General features: G+C 29.5%; 1 protein-coding gene and 1 long non-coding RNA gene across 10 annotated transcripts in view; one reads left to right on the top strand and one right to left on the bottom strand.

The window, feature by feature from the left end:
• LOC138942937 (uncharacterized) overlaps positions 1 to 706 on the top strand; it is a 105778-nt gene extending 105072 nt beyond the window's left edge. The window contains exon 4 of the long non-coding RNA XR_011448404.1: positions 107 to 706. This is a non-coding gene — a long non-coding RNA (uncharacterized lncRNA). The remainder of the gene's footprint in view (positions 1 to 106) is intronic.
• Con (leucine rich repeat protein connectin) overlaps positions 1 to 23965 on the bottom strand; it is a 122753-nt gene that overhangs the window by 95959 nt on the left and 2829 nt on the right. Inside the window, exon 1 of one of the 9 annotated variants that reach the window (XM_070313422.1) lies at positions 11732 to 12066. The exons of 7 other annotated variants lie outside the window; for them this stretch is intronic. The gene's annotated coding sequence lies outside the window, so the exon portion shown is untranslated. Of the gene's footprint in view, positions 1 to 6290; positions 6634 to 11731; positions 12067 to 23965 lie in introns of those variants that run through there. One more of the 9 variants, XM_070313414.1, reaches the window with a different exon arrangement.

Raw genomic sequence — 23965 nt, 5'->3', positions numbered from 1 at the left:
TTTTCATATATAAAATTTATATCATTATGAAAAAGATCAACTTAATCTTAATATAAATAGTACAATAAATAATTTATATATGACTCGAAACTTTTCTTTCTTTCAGATCACCCCGTGAACGACGAACGAATATTGATCCGATTCGGGAGGAATGCAAAACGACTTAGGCGCATCGTGATCTGAAATATCCACAGGGTGGAGAATCAGGAGCTCATATATAATCCCGACGATGAAACCTCCGCGAGTCTCAGCTCCATTACTTCGTCATCGCTGTCGTTATTACGTGTATACGTTTGCCCTTTCTTCACCCTCGTCGTGACATCCGCACGAGTCGACTCTCCTCGCTTTTCCTCGTGACACACCATCAACGCTATCTAACAATTCTCCGCGCGAGTACATAGACTCATCGTAGCATCCGTCCATGTGCGGGGATTCGAAGCTTGCACGTGTAGAGCTAGTCTCAGTGTACTTATTACTAGATGAACGATAAATCATTCTGAACGCGAGGATTCATCGTCAACATCACTTGCGCAATTCGTGTCGACTGTCGGTTAATTGACGAGATTTCCGCGCGCGAGATATTTTCTCAACTAAAAGTTATCGCGATTGTAGTCATCGAATTGTACATCGCGAGATCTCGAGTATTTTTAATTTTACAGATTAATTTTCGAGTGGGTAAAAAAAAAAATATCTCTATTATCTCTAATTTAATAGCATGCATTTTTTCGAAAAAGAAATATTTTCAACATTTTACAATATTTTGCAGAAAAATCAAAATGTATATTTTTATAAAATTTTTTAACGCAATATTTTCTCATTAAAAGATACTTACTTTACATAAAAATATTTTATAAAGCTAAAGCTTTATATATACATATATATATGGTATATATTAGAATCCAACACATTTCGTAATGATAATCGAAAACGGTGGTTGATTGCGAATTGTGAGCAAAATCGTGTGTCACATAGGACATAATGTTATGATGTCAACAATCGCTTACGCTTGCGATTGTCCTTAATGGAATTGCTGTTGCGGAGGTATTGGTCTTAAGCGAAGGGGTTAACGCGGTTTTGGACAATACATCAGACCTTGAATGCGCGCTCTGGCGATTCTGGCGAATCGCCAATTATTTAGGTTAATGGGTTAAAGGGGACGTGTTACCGCGATATCAGTTACTGAAACAAAGCGAGTCGCATTACGCTTCCGAAATACATGCTTCACATTTAATGCAAAATGGAAATCTTGATATTAATTTACACGGATCACTTTCCTTTTACACACGTATTGTAGAGCGTGCGTTCCTAAATAATACACGCTTTTAATTGTGTGGCCTCTTTTCGTTCTTGGTATATACTTTAAAATATTGTAAAAATAACATTTTTAGCAAAGAAACTTTAATCCTGATGACTTTAATTTAGACACATATTTTTAAGATGATGATTTTCAATTTTTAAAAGATCTTCATCGTTATTCATCAGTAAGCTATTCATTTATTCACTTAGAGATTTAAATACGCAAGTCGAATTCGTTTGTTTCAAACTTTTTCTTCTGCGGAAAGTTTCAAACTATGTATTTTATAGTTTTACTTTATTGTAAAGTAAACACGTGGGCGGGAGAAAGATTTTGTTTCTCTCCCTGTACCCCGAAAAGAACTAACTTAACACAAACCTATTTCTGATTTTAAATTAAAATTAAATTTGTTTTAGGTTAGAATTCTTCGAGAAGAGAGTGCAAAAAGACGTCAATGCGTTTACTTTATAATTGAAGTAAAAGTAAACAATCAATAAGTTTATCTTTATCCGTATAGCAGGAAATTTTCTTTTGTAAAGTAAGCATTTATCTCAAAATTTTTAACGAAACTAAAGAGTAATACTAAAACTTAGCGTGTATTAATTAGAAATGTACCTTCTGCAATATATATATATATATATATATATATATAAAAATGATTTTGTGAGTTGTAAGATAATATTAAGATTTACTGATATATAACTAATTAATGATGATCATATATAAGTTACTATATATGATCTCTCCCGACATAACAATGTTAAGTTCTTCTCACAAAATTAAATCGTTGCGCATTTCCTTTCTATATAATCTTCACTCTAAATTAATATCTTTTTGTTTTATATCCCTTAAATTTATCAAATAATAATAATTTTTTTAAAAATTTTATACATCTTCTCTTAAATTTTATATATCTTCTCTTATATATATATAGTATATTTTTTTATATACCTTTTAATTTAACTTAAAAATAGATTAATATGAAAATTGTTTTCTCCCCTCCCTCTCACACAGTACCATATACATAATGACTCTTGCGAGCGTGTTCTCGCGGTGGGTAATAAAATCGAAATTTGTTCCCCAACTTTTTCCCTCCTCATCCCTTCGTAAAGTTATATTTGCTCTCTCTCTCTCTCTCTCTCTCTCTCTCTCTCTCTCTTTCTCTCTCTGTTGTAAGAACGAGAGGAAAAAAGAGTGCGCGGCAGCGTCCGAAACCGGACCGGTACATTGTCCGAGAGCAAGTCGCATGTCGGCCGTGCCGTCTGCGACTATACTTCATAGCTCGCTCGCATGCAAGTTTAATCTTCTGGAAGTAACGCAAATGCAGTAGAGTACAAGTACACCGCCACCCTGCGCTCTGCCTCTCCCCCTGAATAATGCATTTATGTGCTCCGCGGATTCGCCGCGCGTCGACTATTCGGGCGTGTCGGAGTGCGACGTATTTCGAGGGCTACCCCGTTAAGTCCCCGTGTTGTGCGCGTGCTCGTGATTGCGATATTTACATCTTGCACGGGAGCGACACGTTAATGTCCCAGAAAGATATACCGACTGCGTCCTGCGGTTTCACACTTTGGCCATGTTTCGCGTTTTGCAGATAGATATGTGAAAGTACGATAATTGCGTCGAGTATCAACTTTCATGGGAGGTGTTTTCGCGCGGACGAGCAGAATTTATATACATATGATATCGACGTTTCTGGAAAATCATGTTTCTAAAAAAAATAGTTATATTTTTATGCAGATTAATTCTCTTGCGCGCAAATATAGTTTAAAATATTAATATATTTTATAACACATATATTATATTATATTTTATAAATTTTTTTAATTTCTATTCTTTCCCTTTTTCTTTCCATATTCCCGCTATAGATGAAAATTATTAATATATAATCAATATTAAAAGTCATGTTATACTATTATTTTTCGTTCACTCATTTGCAAACTATTTATTATTCATTGTCACGAACTGTTTTAAGTCGTAACTATCGTTCTTAAAATATAACGTTTTCTCAGAAAACATATATTGATGTTATTTGCTTCTTTAAAGCTTAGAATAATAACGTGACGCATCACCGCGATGACTCGCTTTAGTTATCATAATAAAGCCTGTTCTCGACGGTAATTGAAACTAATTTGCAGTCGCCCTAAAAGAGATACTCTCGTAATTCATGTGGCGAGGGTTAATGCACCATCTGTATAAGCGAAATGTAAATACGAAAACCGTAAACTTGAGATATAGTCATCGCATTCTCCAATATCGTATATTCCGCGATACTTATTAAAGTTAAATACAACTTAATTTCAATTCGTTTACATTACTAAAATATTTAAATATTAATATACAATATGCAATGAAATATAAAATTTGATTTAACTTATAAATTTAAAATCAATTTAAAGTATTTAAATACTTAAGCATTCCGCAAATATTCTCTTTTATTGTAGCTAGATGTGAAAGAGATTTGACTTGAAAAATTATTTCGATATTTATAATTATTCTGTAAAGTACAAAAAAATATTTTAATTTACAAACATAATTCAATATGTAACACATATTATTTAAATTTTTTATTTTAAATTTATTTTAAATTCGAACATAAATTAAATAATTATTAATTAATTCTTTTTCACAATCAAACTTTCAATAAAATTTTGCATTTTTTTTTTTTTTTTAATTCTTCTACAAACATTATAGAATTGTATTGTCTTTTTCTTATAGCCTCAATAATCTTGTATTGTATAATTACATTCCTCGAGCAAATCGATGCACACATTCACCATTTTCTAGCAAGTAAATATTGTATATCACGTAATAGATAGTTAAATTACGATACAAGTTTAATCTTGTGGTTGTTTGATCATGAAGACCTCTTGGAAGCGACGCCGTATATCGTGAGCTCTGTAGAATTCTGATTTCAGATATCGATCGACTTCTTATCGTAAGATAGATTGAACTCTCTTGACAAGATTGATTCACAATACTCAGCCCGAAATCCGCCGATACCATGCAAATATTAGAGTCACACGCGACGGTACTTGACCTTTTAAATTACTGTCCATTCGAAGAATCGTTAAAGAAACACGGTTTAACCAGCGGTCTCGTACAAAATGAGAAACGATAAAAAATAATAATAATTAATAATAAAATATTATGTAAAATATATAGAAAATTTATTTATTCAATAAAATTATTACGATGACATTTTCTGCCACCTCTCTTATTCTCTCAAATGATCCCTCCTCATTCGGCAAACTGTCGGATCCAGATCCCTAAAACACAAAACTAAACGGAACGAATCAATTTTCATTCCAATCAGCTTGTGAAAGAATTCGACACGCCAGGATCAACGTAACGACGACAGCGACAACGATGAATGAACGTTCGCCCGTATATTCCCTCGTCTCTCACGCTGTCGTGTAACGTCTTACTTAATTCTCTCGTTAAACGCGTTAAACACGTATATAGCACATCCAAGTGGAATGATGTCGAAAGCATGACAAATCGCAGCCCTTCCTCCTTGTCTGTTTCGCGAATCAGTCAGAATTGCGAGAGAACGGCGACGTTGAGTTCTTATAGAAATATTTTTAAGCTTATATTAAATAAGTATCTCGAAACATTATGTATCTTCTCGCGCATGAATTATATGAATCATTTACTTTTATAGTTAATTTAAGGCAAAATGTATAAAAACATTTTCTACTCTATACAATAATTTTCTATTTAATCTCGTCGAGGAAACCTAATATAATTTTGAATGAAATATTTTTTACGTATACAATCGCCGCATATAGTATGCATTAATAATGATCGATTTGGCAGACTATATACGTGGATGTACTTGAATATTTCATACTCTCAAGAGGGGAATTCAAGTTTCATCCGCCTAGACAGCACCGCTGCGCTTTTCCTCTCTCTCTCTCTCTCTCTCTCTCTCTCTCTCTCTCTCTCTCTCTCTCGAGTCGATGCAAGCTCCATTATTCAAAAGTATCAACGCCGCTTGGCACACGGGACGGGCGGAGCAAATTACGCGCGATTCGTTAGTAGAAAGAGATCGCCGCGCCGGCGAGCCGGTAATTTATAATCGTATAGCTACTCCGTTTTACACATCCGCCCGCCTGCCCGCCACCGGAATTTATCGCACGATAGTTAACACGATTTTCGCGTGTGTACGGCCTGCTTAATATATTCGTGCGATCTATGTTCTACAATACCGAAATATTCCGTGTCAAGCAAATCAAAAATTTATAGTCCGGCTACTTGTAATACTTAAACAAGAGATTGTCGAAAATCTTTTTCATACTCTCTTTGAGTAGAATTGCATTTTACATACATTTATTTAAGAGTATGAAGAATTTTATTTATATATTATATTAAGAGTGTGTGTATTGTATTACATTGTATTAAGTTATATATATACACAAATATTGCAGAATTGCTGTAGCGATTTTAATTAAGAATTTATTGTTAAATAAAAGATTCTTAGCATTTACAGAATCAATAACATTTTTTTCCATATAACTTTTTTTTTGTGATCGGTTTACTTTTCCCCTCCCCCTTCCCCCCCCCCCCCCACACACACATTAAAATTATATTAATTTATAAAAGATATATACATTTAATTTTTAAGTAGATAAAGAGAAGCATTAATATACTGGAAGATAATAATATATATCATATTAAAAAATAATATGTATAATATATATCACAAAAAAAATTTCTTGATTCTATAAATGCTAAAAATCTTTTATTTAATGATAAACTTTTAATTAAAATCACCTAAGTTTATTCAAATCGCGAAAGAAAGTTTTTAATTTCCTGCATAATGTTACTAGCTAATTCGTAAAAGAATTTATAATAGTACTTCCGTTGCGAATTGTGTCTGAATTTTCTTTCATGTAATTCCGCCATATATGACATCAGTTTTGTAATACTTGTACTCGTGTATAGATTGCATGCAAATAGCCGGAAGTCTCTAGTGAGAATTCAGGTTACATACTCCCATTCCGCAATTTGTTCTTGTGAACTGTCTCAAAGTGATGCCTCCGTAGAGTGTTGTTCAACGTCACTTCCGAGTCACGAGTGCGATATCGACTTTCACCTTCTCGCAATAGAGATTCGATTGTATCGACGCATAATGCAATATAATACAATCCGGCCATATGAGATCTAGTTAGACGCGATTTAGCTAAACGAAGAATTGTTGATTGTGCGAAAAAGAAAGTTTTCTCTCTTTCTCTCTATTTCTCTTCCCCTCGCCCTTTGCTCGCATCTGTTTTTTTTTTCTTATCATAATATATATTGAGATTTATTATTATACACATAAACATAATAGCTACTTGTTTAATTGATTGGTACGTACTATTTAATCCATAGTCAATATAACAAAACTTGTGTTATGACAAATTTTGGAAATAAATCGTGTAATGTATGCGATTCACTGTGGAACGAATCGAAAATGTAACTGCGGATAAAATTTTTTTGACGATAATAATGAAATTAAATGTAAAGAATTTTTTAATTGCTGATTTCAAAAGCATTAGATATAAATTATAAAACATGCTTTTTTTAAGGCACGAAAGGGCGTTTTTAGCTAGGTCTTATTTAAGTAATTTACAAGTTATTTTGTTATATTAAAATATGTGGTAAGTATAGGATTTTTGATTGTTAATTCTAATTTTTAATATATAATAATATATTGCTAACTATATGACAATATATTGCCAATGTCATGCAACATGACAATATTCTGATATTTATATAACATAATCTAGATTAATATACGATTTGCGCAAATTACAATAAGATTATTTTCTATACACATATTGCACATACAATTGCGGTTTAATAAAGCAAAAATGTTAGATAAATATGAGTTTTTAATATAAGTTATATAAAACTGAGAGACTCTATCTTTTGCAAAGGTCAAATTAAAAAATATATATATAATTTTAAACTTTTACGAAATTTTTTTTTATTTAATTTTTTCTAATATTATATATTTGTGCATTTAAGGTAATATCTATCATATTAAAAGATAATATATTTTCACAAAAATTGTGAAAAGTAAGAAACAGTTTTTACGGTGCGTAATATTTTGTATATACGTATTATATTTTGGAGAACCTGATATTATTTTTTTAGTATCAAATCTAACAATGTTTTTATGCTTTACAATATATATTAATCATTAGACAAAAAATAATGCTTACTTTAAAATTTTTTTTTAATTTAACAGAATAAAGAGAAACAAACACAAAATACATATAATGTATAAATTTGAAAGAATTTACTTTTAGCTTTTAAATAACGAAAGAATATTAAAGTTTAGTTAAAACAAAATGATTTACTGAAAGAATATTGACTTTTTTTTTACCCTATATAAATTTGTGATTTTCATCCTACTTAGAGCGATTAAGGGTAAGTTATTAAAAATCCGATTCGCTCTCGCTTTTCTTTCCGTCTCGTTGCGCATCTATATGATGTGAACTTAATCCTCGATGATATACAGATTTATAAATCCTGCTCTCTACCCTTCTCCCATACCACTCTTTATGCATTCGTGCGTACGAGATGCTGCTATTTCCCGTTCGCTTGTATTTGCAATTCGCTCTCCTTTTCAATGCGTCAATCTTTCTTCGGTATTTTCACGTGTCTTCTTCATTTTTGAACGAAAAGTGATCTCTTTTAAGATTATTCTGTGCGAAATAACACGTCTCGAAGAAATGGTGGCTATCGATCGGTTTCTTATTCGATATCCCTCTCATGGACAGGTTGCAATTCACGCTTGCAAGTACAATAATAATTATTATTCATATTATAATAATAATATATAATGTATAATTATAATATAATACAATAATTATTATTATTTTTATTGTAATTATCTATTTTTAACAATAATCGTATTTCTAATAGATCTACAAAAGAATTTAATATATTCACATCAAAGCGCTGCAAAAGTACTAATTCTGCTATTACGAGCACACGTAATCTGCGAGGCAGAGATTATTAATACGTTAGTATTCGAAAAAAGGATACGATATATAATCCTCAACTTTCAGAGCCTTTCGCTATCTCGAAACAAATTCAAGTTTTGATCCGAACAGGAAATCGGATCGTACGCGAAAACTCATTCAACCTATTTGATAAAATCGCGAGAATTAAAGCTTGTGTTGATATATATTTTTGCTTACATAAATATGTATAACATATCAAAATAAATTCTTCTAAGTAAAATATCTGAAACTAGTGAGATTTACTCTTCAACAATTTATCTATTATAACCGTAATATTTGATAATTTACCTTAATATCTTTCTACAAAATATGACAATAACCATTATACCTCGTTCAAAAATAAATCGGAAGTCGTACTTTATATATGTGAAATAATTAGAAATTGATATATGTGAAAAAACAAACCTCTGACGCCCCTAAACATTTAATACTGATAATGAAAAGAAGAAGAAAGAGAGGGGAGGGGACTCTGTTTCCCATATAAAATATACTAATCAAACTATTAAAATATTAAAATAGAATTTCGCTATCTGTAATCATCTCAGAAGAAAGATTAATAAAATTCATTTATGATATTAATACCACATATACTTACTTTATACATAAACTTATATATTTTATTAATTTATTTGTAACATATCAAAAAGCTCTAATACAACTTTTTAAATATTAAATAATCCTTGATGTGTGTAGATTCAATATTTTATAAATTTTATCTTGAAAAAATGAAACCTATTAAATTAACCGAGACTTTTCTCATGAATAAAAATTATCTTTTATGATCATAATCATTATCATATCGTTTCGACAGTATTATTTTATTCCGTTTATCAAATCAGGTAAGTACCTACGACAATCTGCAGCCAGGTATTCGCTTGTTGTAATCCGGAGTTTCAGAATTGCGAAATCGTGAACGCAGACTTACATGTTCTATTTCGGCTGCTAAGTTTTGACGGAATTCGCCAGGCAGTAATCCGATGTTGCGAGTTTGCCAGTAATTTTACGGAGAGGTTTAGCTTATATATAACATGTAACGAGAAAGCGGCCGAGTGTAGTACGATCGATCTCTCTCTCTCGGCATCGTGAGAAATTTCGATGCCAAGTTGTAACTACGCGATCGTCTCCGATAGAATACCGGATCTATATGGAATTCACAGTAACTTCGGACTTCGAACTTCCGTTGGACAGCCGTTGCTTAACGTGACCAGTCACAGTCAAAAGTTTCAATATTTCATGCTGAACAAAAATCGAAATATCTACGGTATACATGTTATACAAGGAAAATAACAAATTCTTTATCCTTAGAAAATTTATGCTTCCAATACATATATGTCGCATATCGCTATATAAATCTTTGGCTATTCAAATCTATTTATTCAGTATATGTATCTACAAATCGTTATTATAGATCGCAATATAAACAACTCATGGCAGTTGTGAATAATACGCCGTTAGCGTGCATCGGTTGTACTGAGAAATACCAAAAAAAATTTTAAATATAGTAATTTTAGAATATAGTATTTTTATATTTACACAGACAATAAGAATAATTACTGTCATTCTCATCCTTTTCACGTAAATAAGGTTCATCTACTCTCATCGGTTCTAGTAAAAAATAACATTTTACGTATGCAATAATCTAATAGATCAAAAAGCAATAAAATTCATCAAGAAAAATAAAAATGGCTTTTCGAATCTGAAATATTTTGTATGACGGTTCAAATAAGCGGAAATCGAGCCACTTAATTAATGTCGAATTGAAATAATGTAATGATCATTCTCATAAAAAAGGCGGAGATGAGTGCTTCAATGGTGCTCGAATTAAGCATTCACTCGACCGAAATGAAACGTAGCTTGAATTGGCTTGGAGCTAAGGAGAGACAAAGTAAGACATCGTAAAAGAGGGAGAAGAAGAGAGAAAGAAAGAGAGAGAGAGAGAGATATCGTAATTGTATTATAAAAGTCAAGTAGTCCGCGAACGTTCGTGGTCCACTGGTCGAAACCATTGTTGCGCCAACACAGATGTCAAACGAACAACCAGTGGCGGCCATATGGCGCCGAATTTCTGGTCGAATTCGAGTATCATTCAGATTGAGTGCGCCGTGCGGGCTTGAGTTTATCTTATATATGTATTACAATGATCTTTCTAGTGGTCCCTCCCAATAGTGCATTTAATATTCAAGAGTGTTTTATTTAGGTAAACCGGTGAGAGAGCGATCAGTTGAGTTAGCAAAAGAAAGCGTGCATACGTATATGTATGTATATATATATATATATATATATATATATATATATATATATATATATATATATACAATGTTTGTTTCAAGTATATTAATATATTTATAATTATTTCTCTAGATACAAATATAAGAAACAATTTTCTTCAGATAAAAGTTATTTTACTTTTAGATATCTATATAAATTTGAATTTTAAATCACTCGCGTTCAATTACGCGTCAAAATTATACGTAAATCGAACTAAATATATTCTCTCTCCCTATCTCGCTTTTCTTCTCATCTCCTTCTCTTTTTCTCCCTCTTCCTTTGTTCCTTTTTTCCACCCTCTCTTTCTCTAATCTCTTCAATGAATCTAGCAGATTTTTTTATAAATAAAATAATAATTTATAATTCATATTAAAAATTTAATATTATTAATTATTAATACATATATATGTATATATATATATATATATATATATATATATGTATGTGTAAGAAAAATACAAGCACATACAAATACATATATATAAAGTCAATTTTCATGTAATAATTAATTAAATAATTGAGATAATTGTAATTAAACACTAGCATCTTTACAAGTTTGTTTTTTACGCAAAAATAGAATTAAACTTTAATCAATATTCGTAAGAACTGTTGTAAATTATTTGAAAGAGAAATGTCTAAGAAAAAAGATAATATTATATTTATCCGCGCGCGCGTTTATAAATTATATAAAATATTTGAAAAACATATTTAATTATAATATATATTTTAATACCATATATGTAAAATGATTTATATAATTTAAATATAAAATATATTCTCATATTTATAGTATAAATTTTTAAAAACAAATCTATATCTTTGTCCGTCAACTTTATTAAGACATTCTCCATATGCACGAACGCGTTGATCAAATTAATTATATCAGAGTGACAAATATGTAATAACTGCTTGTGAATTATTCTCTATGGGATCTCACGATGTAAGCTTATCGTCTACAATGATCTAAACGCAATTCTCCACGGTTCGCTGGCTTGTTTAAACTCAGGGAAGAAATTTTCGCAATAAAGAACAAAAGGGAGGATAATCAAAACTCCGTAAAGGAACGAAGACAAGCTAAGAAACTATAAAGGTGCAAAGGAAAATGACGAAGTTGATTGTGAGAAATCTCTGAGTACGTATAAAGCTGGCTTACACATAGTCGTTGTTGGTTTCTGCACAGATAGAAACGTGTAAATGTTACCAGAATTAAATCCACAACAAAGGACTCGCGGATTCCTACCGAGTACCAAAAAAGAGACGACGCGACGGAAAGTTTATTCCGCGCGCCGTTCATAAGGAACTTCTCCCCCGCCCTTCCGATTGAGAGAGAGAGAGAGAGAGAGAGAGAGAGAAACGACGAACGAGATGCCATAATAAAGTTATAAGATCGGAGGCCGCATAAGATACACAATACGAGTTATATCAAAGTTGCATGTAATACAATTAACGTGGTACGAAATTCATATCTTTAATTAATGTTCGCTCGTTAGCGATGAAACAGGCAAAATTCTGCTCTTACAAAGTATATTCATATATAGAAGAAGACACGTATTTATTTTTCACACAGTTAATACTCATAAATATGTAATAAATTTGTGTTTTACGATTCCTCTCAAATCCGATTGTTTTATCGTTTCTAATCGTCATTAATAATTTATGTCTTAATAAAAGAAAAAGGTTATTATACTATTTAGTTATCTTAATAAAACAATTCACTTATTACTACATTTAATTATACTAATCCTAATTATTTTACTCGTATTTTATATACTGGTAAAATAACTATAATTATTGTAATTAAATTTTTAATTAAAAAACTCTGTATATAATTATTATAATTTATTTTTTAATAAAAAAACCCTATATACATAATATATTAATTATAATTAATTATGATTATCATATAATTAAATTTTTTAATTAAAAAAACTTTATATATACATATATATAATGTATGTATGTATGCATATATATATATATATATATATATATATATATTGAATTCTAATTATTAAGTGTGTGTATGTAACTTTTATATATAATTTAATTATATAATTCTGTATATTTACTAATTAATTAATTAATTATTATTTTTATATATATTTATTAATTTTAATCTTTTTATATTAACAAAAAAGAATTAAATATAATATATTAGTTTATTAAAGAGTAAAATAATTGCATATATTGAGAATTTTAGCTTATTTTACTTTCATTTCTTGTCTGCATATTTCTTGAATGCATTTAAAGGCATCGTTCGTGCTGATAAATTGGCGAAATCATAGTATGCATAATTCGCTCCATCGCATGACGATATAAATCAATTATTCCCATTACAGGCGTCATATACCATAGAATCGCACGCGCCGATAAATTCTCTCGATATAGCGCGACGCAGGTATTCTGATTTTCGACTTCAGAGTTAATTAAAATTTTCTTGCAATTTATAATTCGCGATTTCGATGCAAATGAACTCTTCTCTGCCTCCTCCTCCCCCTTTCTCTCCCTTCTCTCTCTCTCTCTCTCTCTCTCTCTCTCTCTCTCTCTCTCTCTTCCTCTTTCTCTTTATATACGAGCAAAACTACTCAAAAACAGTTTTTTTCCCTTTATACATATACTCCCCGAGTTAGTCATATTTGAAAAACACAGAAGGCTAAAGTATGTATGCAGAGAAAAATGGGTGCACGGAAAATAATATAAACAAGAAAAAAAGTAATATTTTGTCATCTTTTTCATAAGCTTTGTCATAAAGCTTTGTTGCATAAAAGTCGCATGGCAAACATGCGCACATATTATCACTATTCGTTATATCCCATAAAAAAAAAACTCGTCTATACAAATAAAATCAGAAAATGCTATTTAAAGAGACAGAAAACAAAGAAAATGAGAATGAGAGTATGTGTATGTGGGTGTCGTTATATGCGTATGTTGCGTATGTGTGTGTAATTACTGATATTTGCTTAATGTTCATGACGTATTACACGCTACTTATTTAGAGAAATAAGATCATTATTTTTACATGATGGCAGAAATTAAGAAACATCGATAAACCTCAAGAATAGTCGTCATTTTACCTCTCTCTCTCTCTTTTCTTTACATAATTTTTTACATAAGAAAAAAATTCGATATTATCATTCAATTGTGTCTCTTCAATTGCTGAGTCTAATTATCTCATTCAACTATATCTTTCCAAAGTATCGATATTTATGATTGAAAATCAAAAGAGAGAAAGTACAATATTAAATAAATAGCGAAATAACGCCACGAGCATTAGACGAATCAAGTTCAAAGTTCCGCATGCATTTCCATATTCCTGCCGTAAAGTTTCTAGCGAAGTTCAGGTAGACCCCCATCGGGGAATCTCCGTCTGGTAAGCTGGCCAGATATTTGCCTAGCCCGAAACTGTTCTTGTCATGCTGCGAAATGCGTTTCCTATCGGGCGAATTTTTCCTCGTCTTGACTCGAAACTTTGCTCACGAAACTGAACTTAATTTCGCGAAAAAATTTCTTTCTGCTACATCATTATTATTATTTTACAAACATTTTATCCCAAAAGAGATAGGAGGAAATACAAAAAATTAGGAGCGATGTCATCTTATCTTTTACAATTTTGATAATGTCTTTAATGGAAAATTTCATTAAACAAAATTTCTCTCTCTCTCTCTCTCTCTTAATAAAAACATTATATTCTATGATATAAAATACATGTTAATACTTTTGTCATTTCAAATATTTCTTTCGTGAAAAATATTTTTTTTAATAATCATTTTTTTAGAAATCTCAACGAAAATACTGAACTTTATGTAAATTGTATCATTTTGAGAATTTATTAAAAAGAACTATCAAGCTTTAGAAAGAACATTTTAACAAAAGCTTATTTCTAAAACTAGTATTTAACTTTGTCTATCATATTACGTACTTTCCTACCCTCAAAGGTTTCTCTATTCATCCATTATGTGAGTTAAATTTTTGCAGCAGTTTCAATAAATCTCGCTCAAATCAATGAATTTTTATGTAAAAAATTTACAAATTGCAATGTACAAAAGCGCAGAATACAGAAAGGTCAAAGCATGTTCTGAAAAAATTACAAAGTACAAAGAAACTCAAAAGATTCAGAATAAAGATCTACCCGGTAACCCGAAAAGATGTGCAGGAATGCTCTCGTGAAGACACAGTCGGCGACAGAGAATACAGAATGTCCTAGATCTAGCGTGTCATACTTTACCTATAAATTTCTCGAAGCAAATACGTAAAAAAGGAACGAAATAAAACAATATGTATGCTCTGTATTTTTAAAAAAACGCCTATTAAAGATCCCATACATTTAAAATATAATTATCGCGAACAATTTAAAGAGAAAGAATATATTTATTATATACTCGTGTATAACTATTCAAGATATTCTTTAATTATTAATAAATTAGAAAAATATAAATCATTTTTTTTTTTTTTTTTTTTTTTTTTTTTTTGTACGACATATTGACATTCTACTACGATATGCCGAGATGTAATCACCAGAGAATGGAGGTAAAACGAACAACATTTTCATCAACGGCCGAATGAAAAATGGTGAACGCAACGAGCGCACGTGGAAATCCGCGACGACGCAAATCCGATTAATATACGTTGAATCGGCTGCGCATTTCCCCTTCTTATCCCGCTCCCGCTTCTTCCATCTTTTACCATTCCCGCGTGATTTCCTATGAATCACCGTTTAAAACGTCGCGTGCGCCAACACTCTACGAATTCATTTTTCAAGTCTCTTGATTGATACAAACGCGATCTAACCATCATTTGTAAAAAACTTGAAGGAAACTAAGGAAGGATGGAACTTTTATCTAGTTTTTACATAGCACTTTGTTTTCGTAACGTCCTATACAAATTTATATTACATCGCCGTTTCATATCCCATTTCCGTCTTATAATTTTTGCCACTTTGTATTACCTTTTTATATTTTTATTTTATTTTTCCTTTTCATCATAATAAACTTTCTTTCATTCCTTTTTACACATTTTTTTTTCTTTTTTTTTTATCCATTTACTTTATATTCTGTTTTTGCCTTATACATTATTATACATTTTTATTTTATTTTGCATTGCGAGAAGACAGACTTAAATTGACGTGTTGTCAATAAATTCGACAAATTGTATTTGGTGGATGGAATTGACGAATGTCAATATACGCGCGTGTCCTTTTTTATAAAAAAGAAAGATTTAGCTATTTATCTCTTTTATTAAATCATTGAAATTTTTGTATTGCGCAATCTCTTTTATAAACTATTACATTAATACTAAACATTTATCACTTTTATCGCATAAAGTTGAAAAGAACAGCGCGCTTTTATTTTACTCGAAATAAATATATCAAATTCTTTGTACTGGGATATCATTTCTTTGAGAAATATTATTTCATAGGATCGTTCATATCAAAACTTATACAAGAGCATAAAGTTATATCGAAATCTAAAATAAGAAGAATTAGGAAAACCGACTTTGTTTGATATAGGATGGAAGAAAGACAGTTTGATAAAATACGGAATCGAGCAAAATCGCGAGAACGGCAAGTCGGTTCGTACAAAGAAGAAAAATCTATAGGATTGCATACCCGCACCTGCGGTTTCATTGACGGCGAGCAGAGAAATATAGTTTTTAAACAAACATTTTCCTAGGTCAGCCACTCCAAAGCCATCATTCGCGCGTGATCGATAACGATTGATTACGCACTATGCACATGTGTATATTCCAAGTTTATAAATAGATATATATGTTTTGATATATAATAAGAAATATATTGATAGAGATATCTTAGAGAGAGAGAGAGAGAGAGAGAGAGAGAGAGAGAGAGAGAGAGAGAAGGGGGGGAGGAGAGAAGGAGAGAGGGGGAGAGCACATAGTCTAGTCGCATTTCTATCAATCTTAATATCTGATTAAATAATAAAAATATTTATTAAAGAATAATGCTCAATTTTATCATAATTTTTAAAAAGAATAAAAATTTGTCAGAATTTTATATAATAAAATATAGATATCCCACACAATTAAAATTTATATTATATTTCATTTATTCAAAAATATCTGACAGCTGAAATTTGTAATCTTTTATCCCTAAAAATATCCGATGACAAATATGATCTGATTAAATCTGATTGAATATTTGACAAAAATATTTATTCCAAAATAAATTTCTCTCATTCAAATTTTGGCTTATATAGACAACTTTATTATGACATTGAAAGATATGAAAAACATCAGAGAATTTTATAATAAAAAATTAACACTTACACAGTTAAAATTTATTACTTGCCTTTATTTATATCAAAATATCTAATCAAGTTTCTAATCCAATTTTTTATGATCAAATATCTAATAAAATTTTCTCCTCTATTCAAAGGACAAATTTGTCAAAGTTTGTATTTGTATATTTATTAAAAACAAAAGTACGAACTTTGATAAAATTGTCCTTTAAAAAGAAAGAAGATGTTAAAATTTTATACAATAAAATTTGTACCGCTTATATTGCTAAAAGTAAAACTAAAATAAGATTAAAATGATAATTAAAATTCCCTTTAATTTTAATAATATATCTATTTTATAATATTAATATGAGTAATTCGGATGTACTTAATACTTGTGAAATAATTATTCGCATTCTCTTTCGCGTTAAAATATATGCACAAATTTACTTGATTTTTCACATTTTAGTCCCTACTCAAAAAGATGAAATAAACCGATAATAATAATAAATTACAAAGCTGTAAATTACCGAACGAGATTGTTTAAAACAATATTCCGTCGAGGAAATGTCAATAATCAACAGCCGCCAGCTATTGTATGTACATACATTCGAAATGACCGAATGTCATTAGGGCATTTTTGGGATATATTTGTATTTATCGATGCGCGATTATTCCCCTTTATGGCGAATCCTATACTTTGATACCGTTAGATTTAACAATTATATTGTTGCCATCAATTACAAAAATAGCTAACGCGACACAAGTGACAATAAAGAGAAATCCGAATGATTACAATTTGATTAAATTGGCGAAATTTCGATTTTTAATAAAATGCTTTTGCTATGTGTAGTGGAATCATGCTTATCCACATTATTATTAAAAATTACATTTAGAAAGATTGTGTATTCTTCTCATAAAGATTTTAATGATATATTTATTAATAAATTAAGAATTAGAAATAATTAATATTATACATAATTAATAAATAGGTATACATTGCAAAATATTTAAAAAAATGTATTTATTGTAAATTAATAGTAAAATTCAATTCTGTTCATTACGTTATAAATTAATCGTGTTATACATATTAATAGAGGATTTCAATATTTATCCTCAATAAATACAGAATCGAAAGACGCGCACACACAGCACATCTATAAATAGATAATTACGAAAAAAATTAAATATCAAAATTGAAATTAAATTTATCCATATTATATATTTATAATAAATTATTACATTAGCCAGAAAATTTTAATCTCATCGTTATATCGGATATCTTCCTAATCAAATTCGAAACAAAATTTACATGTATTAAATACGCGCAATAAAATTACAACAAAGTTCTATTTTACATTTGATTAATGAAATTTAATTCTCTTCTAAAAAGCCTTCTTCAATTTCCAATATCACATTATATATATTATCGATCTTTAATATTTAAATTTAATAAATAATGAAATTATAAATGGAGAATCCATCAAAATTTCTGTTATTAATCGAAATATAGGATATTTAAGAAATAAAATTTTAATTAAATATTATTATTGAATAATACTGTTTTTTTTTATGTATAACGACCAATTCAATGTAAAATTAAATCAAAATAACAGAACCAAGGTATTTTTATCAAGAAAATATGATTATATGAACTAATATAGATACAATGGCAAATATAAGTGTTATTTTATTAAAATGAAAAAATAGATAAACATCCTCCTGTTTACCTAAAAAAAATATAGCTTTGTTGAATATTAACGATTAATATATTTTCTATCTCTCATCTCTTTGCACTTTCATTATAAAGTTTTTAAAGAAATAAAAGAATACATTTATAAATAATGAGATATTTATTTATTTGTGTCTAAAGTAAAATTGTAATATACTCGTTTATAATTAAATAAAATATTTTTATTGTTCTCTACAATGCTCAAATTTCATTCTATTTGACGTAAATAATATTAATGAGAATTCCATTGACCTCTCGGCGAAATGGGAATCAAATTTTCGTCGATCTCTGCTTTCGTCAAATCTCGTTGATGACATGCTGTTTAAACAAACTACGCGTAGCGAAGTCAACAATGCGAAATGACAGGACCGCTATCGCGCGCGAGGTGCGATTTTCTATATTGAATCGCGGGTCATGTCACATGATCGCATGCATTACTAGAGCGGCCGATAATTGATTCAAACCAGCACATTCCGATCCAAATATTTATTCATTATGATAAATGAAAAGCGCGTCGCGTTGTAGAAGTCAAGCGTTTAGTCGCTGGCGTAATACATAACCCGATCGATATCCGCGCAATATCGAGGATTGTCGAGGGATTTACGTCGAATAGATTGAACAATGATCCGAGTCATTGGATTTGTCGCGCGCAAAATTGATAATCGTTATATGCAAAAGCGCGTCTCATTTTGCAGCTCGCGAATCGATGGACGCAAAGGAAAAAAAAAAAGGTGCGACATCGTTGAAGGTTGATGAAAAAAAATATTGTTCTTGATTTATTTACGGCACACATTGGCGAGATCGTGAGAGAGATAGAATAAAACAAACAGAAGTGTTGAATGTCTACTTTAATAATATCGCTATATATTAATATACATCGCTGCTTTGAAATATTTTTTATATGCATATATATATATATATATATATTTTTTTTTTTTAAGAAATGAAGCTTAAAGTGGCAAATATCTTAAAAAAAATCTCGCTATTCAACGATATTTTAGCCAGAGTAGCAATATATAATATTGTGCGATTAAAAAAATGTATATCGTTGAAGTACGCTTTCTGATCCTGCTATTGCTCTCGCTCGACTTGATTACCACGTCCCCTATCATAGCGGGATCGGGGGCTTACTCACGAAAGACATCGGTTCGTTAGGGGGAATAGGGAACGGATACTCCGGCATTAATAAAACGGCACACTCACGCAGCTATTCCGAGAGCACATTTTTAACTCTAGAGGGATTATTTCTCTTATTTAATAATCGATTAATATTCGAGATGTACATAATAATATACGGGAAAAAATTTGTATTTAGTTTTTTACCACGCATAATTTATTTTAACATTACACCATTAAGTGGTAAAACTTTATACCGAAGACTAAGAATAAAAGTGAGAAAAACGAAATGTCGAGAAGGTAGAAAAAATACAGAGCGCAAAAACCTATGACGATTGACTTGAGAGATCAGCGGATTATGCAGTAAAAAAGTAATAGACTGGGGGCGAATATAAAGCACTGGGATACAATCTCTTATATAGGAGATGAAAAACGAGCCAGGTTAACTCCGACCGGGACATACAACACGTGAATAAAACACAGAGATGCGGAAAAACAAAGATTACCATATTCGTCCAATCGGAATTTTAATTATTAAAATTGCGCAAAAAATATGGAAAAATAATACCGATAATATGGTTTCAACGACAAGAGCGCATAACTTCATGACATTCGAGAACGGACTATAGAAAATTGATGAAATGTATGGCATACATTTGCGTCTTATTAAAACTGTTATCGTTTCTCAGACAGAATTGAAATGGTTCGTCGTCGAATCAACGTTGTGGAAAACGTCAAGAAAATCGTTCGGTGAGTATAAGAGATAGCACGTCGCTTGGACTCTACATAATTTAATAAAATAGTGAAGTGGATGTAAAAAGTGTATCACGTTCTTGCAAATATGAAGAATTTTGAGTACAATACAATATTATTTATGTTATCGATATCCAGTATCGGTAAATAATAATATCCAATATCGAAAATAGTGTTTTATATAATATACTTATGCAAATAAAGGATCTAAATAGAAAAATATTGTGTGTATGAATGTAATTAAATATAATATAATATATAATTCATATAATTTTTTTAAAAACAAATGACATTTCATACAATATTATTACATTAAAAAATATGTCATACATTTTTATATAAATTTAAATATAAGCCTTATTATTAAATATAATCTTTCCTTTTAATTCTTCTATCTAATATTAAACTTTCAAACACATTGATTATGTTTAATTATTAAATATTAATTATATTTACTAATTCCGAATAATATTTAATAATTCCGATATTAAAAACAATTATGATGTAACTATATAAAATTCTTTATATTATAATTACAATCTTAGAATAACATGTTCATAAATTTATTAGTACTAACTAATGCTTGCAAAAATAGAGTTATATGAATAATCTTTTATAATATTATATATATATATATATATATATAATATTATATAATGTGTCAAAAATATTTTATGCAATAAAATGATCTGCTACTAATATTATATTTTATGCAATTAAAATGATCTGCTCCTATTAACTTCTATAAAATATTTGGAAAAAAACGAGACGGCAAGATAGATAAGAATTAGAAATCAAACAGCCTTCATCGTAAATGACAAAGCACATAATCATGCACTCATAAATTTAAAAAAAAGGGTGCTTGGTAAACTTCAAAATGCATGTCTGCTGCAGTCACATCAAGCTCCGTGAGAAAATATCAGCAAAGAATATAAAGGGGATTTTTTGTACACGGAAGGGATGGCAGGATAATATCGGCAATACATATCCCCATATACGGCTAACATATATGCTATTTCGAACTCTATAGTTCGCATTATGACACTGATTAGTGTCATATATTCTCGTTTTCACCGTTTAGGATTATCTCACGCGAATCTCCATTATTCTCGTGGACCTCCTAAATATGATAAGTACATATTTTAAGCTCATTTAAGCTCCCATCAACGTGTGTCAGAGCCCCCTCATTCGAATAATCGATGAACAAACAATCTATATAACTATCTCCCCTTACATTTCTTCTTACATATATTGTATACAGAATCTCACATAATTAATATTAATTTTAATGATAGATTCCCTAAAAAACTAAAATAGTTTTAAATCTTTTAAATGAAATCAGTTAATCTTTTTATACAAATCGAGTTTCTTAATTATTTTGCATGCATAAATATTAAAAGACATAAGTATTAAAAGACAGTATTAAAAAAATATCAAAAATTAATAACTTATAAAACATTTTATAATTTGTGTTATAATATTTTTAAAAGTATTTATTTTCTTTCATGACTTTAATTTAATATTTTCTTAAATTAATATTTTTATATACAAAATAATGAAATAAATTAGTGCAGTTAATAAAAAAATAATTGCAATTAACAAAAAAAAAATTCATACACTTTTTAAAAATGCAATTACATGTTGCAGATACTGTGTTGCATTTCTATAAAGATAATGATATAAATTGATTCTTTTTATTATAAAAAATTTAGCGAATATTTTAATATTTTACATTTTAGAAGAGAATAAGTACTTCGCGATGTATTTTATTTTTTGACACAATATATGAATTATTAATTTTTCGAAAATTCTTTCAGTATTTTTATATGCAGAATAACTAGAATAATCGATTTATCTAATCATTATAAAAATTATACATATAATTTTATTAAAAAAAAAAAAAAAAAGATCTTGATCTATCACTTTAAATGTTAAAGTTATTATGTTAAAGTTTTTATGCTAAGTTTTTATGTAATTTTTGTAAAAGGACTATGAAGCAACATATAACGAAAGAAATGTCAATAGCATAAAGAATGAATAATATTTTATTACATATTATTTTTATTATTTTTATTTTTTTATAATAATAAAATCGAATTTTTTATAGGAAGCATTTCTCGTTTGCTCATGATCCCGATTATCAATAGTTCGGTTTGATTACATCGTTCTGCCGACAGCTTCGATTGTCGATAATTCCGATTGCCTACAGAGCGATTTTCCACAAACATTATTTCACGCACACACATGTAATAATTTAAAATATAAACGTACATTTGTGTATGTGTGGATATAAAATTTTTGCGCACATATAAATCGTACACATACGATATTATATTACACACATACGCATATTGCACATATTACATACATAAAATAAAGAAATCGTATTAACACTTCGCGTACAGGACATACACATATGTATAAATTGTAATCAATCATTCTACATATAAGCAATCGGAATTATCAGCAATAAAAGCTTTTTTTTTTTAAAAAGGATTGCAGAAAAACAAATCCCTCTCTCTTTTATAATATAAAAATAAAAAAGTATAAATTTTTTTAATCAATTTTACTTCCACAGAAAAATGAATCATTCCTAAATATTCAAATAATTTAATTTTTTGAAAAATTTAAATTCCTTATACTTTGTTCTGTTTTTTTAAGCCTTAAATCTAAATTATAAAAATTCTTTATAATAAACTTTCTTATAATTATAGATTAAATGATTTTTTGAAATATGAAGATATATAAAGAAACTTTTTCTCAGGGAGATTTAAAAGCAAAAAAATTATTTTCAGAATACGCATTATCAAGGAAATATTTCAGGTATATTCCTATCTCATTCAACATACACTGCCGTTAACGTATCAGTATCCATTTTACGAACAATAGGCATTATGGAAATTCGATCATCATCATTACGTATTTATGTTAGATATATGAATTTAGTTTCGTAGAATTTAAGAATAAAATAATATTCGGTAATGTTACGGCATTCTTAACTCATAATGACAGATTTCGGATTAACGAATGCAGAGGAATGATAGAAGTCGAGAATAGAACTTCGTCCTACTTCCGTTTATTATTCAATGTAATTTGAATAATACACGTGTATATGAAAAGCGATCCCTTTCGATAATCCATATATATAATATCACGTTAAAAGTGCATATGGTATCCTGGTGTATTAATACAGGGAAAGGGACCGCAAAAAGGTCATTGCACTATATGCATATTCTTTGCCCACTCGACGACGATAAATACAATTATATTGGCAAACGACGCGACATGCAACGAATCGCATATATACACATACATCGCAACTTTTTTTACGTTATCTTATTTATTTAAAATCACAATTTTTCCTATATAAAACATGATATATGGTTTTTTCACTATTTTTTTATAATCAAGAATAAAATACAAGAATTTAAAATCTCCACTCTTTTCTGTGAATCTCAGAATTCTGGCAAGAACTTGGGCGAAACGATCTTTTCACATGGAAACTTAGCTGAGTTGCGGTACCGAGAGCATGAGATAATTCACGATGACGAGA

Source organism: Polyergus mexicanus, unplaced genomic scaffold, assembly GCF_030449975.1.
Source record: "Polyergus mexicanus isolate NDT 795.1 unplaced genomic scaffold, iyPolMexi1.0 SCAF_2, whole genome shotgun sequence".
Lineage (NCBI taxonomy): Eukaryota > Metazoa > Arthropoda > Insecta > Hymenoptera > Formicidae > Polyergus > Polyergus mexicanus.
The sequence above is the reverse complement of the archived record's forward strand: the minus strand, read 5'-3'. Positions and strand labels throughout refer to the sequence as shown.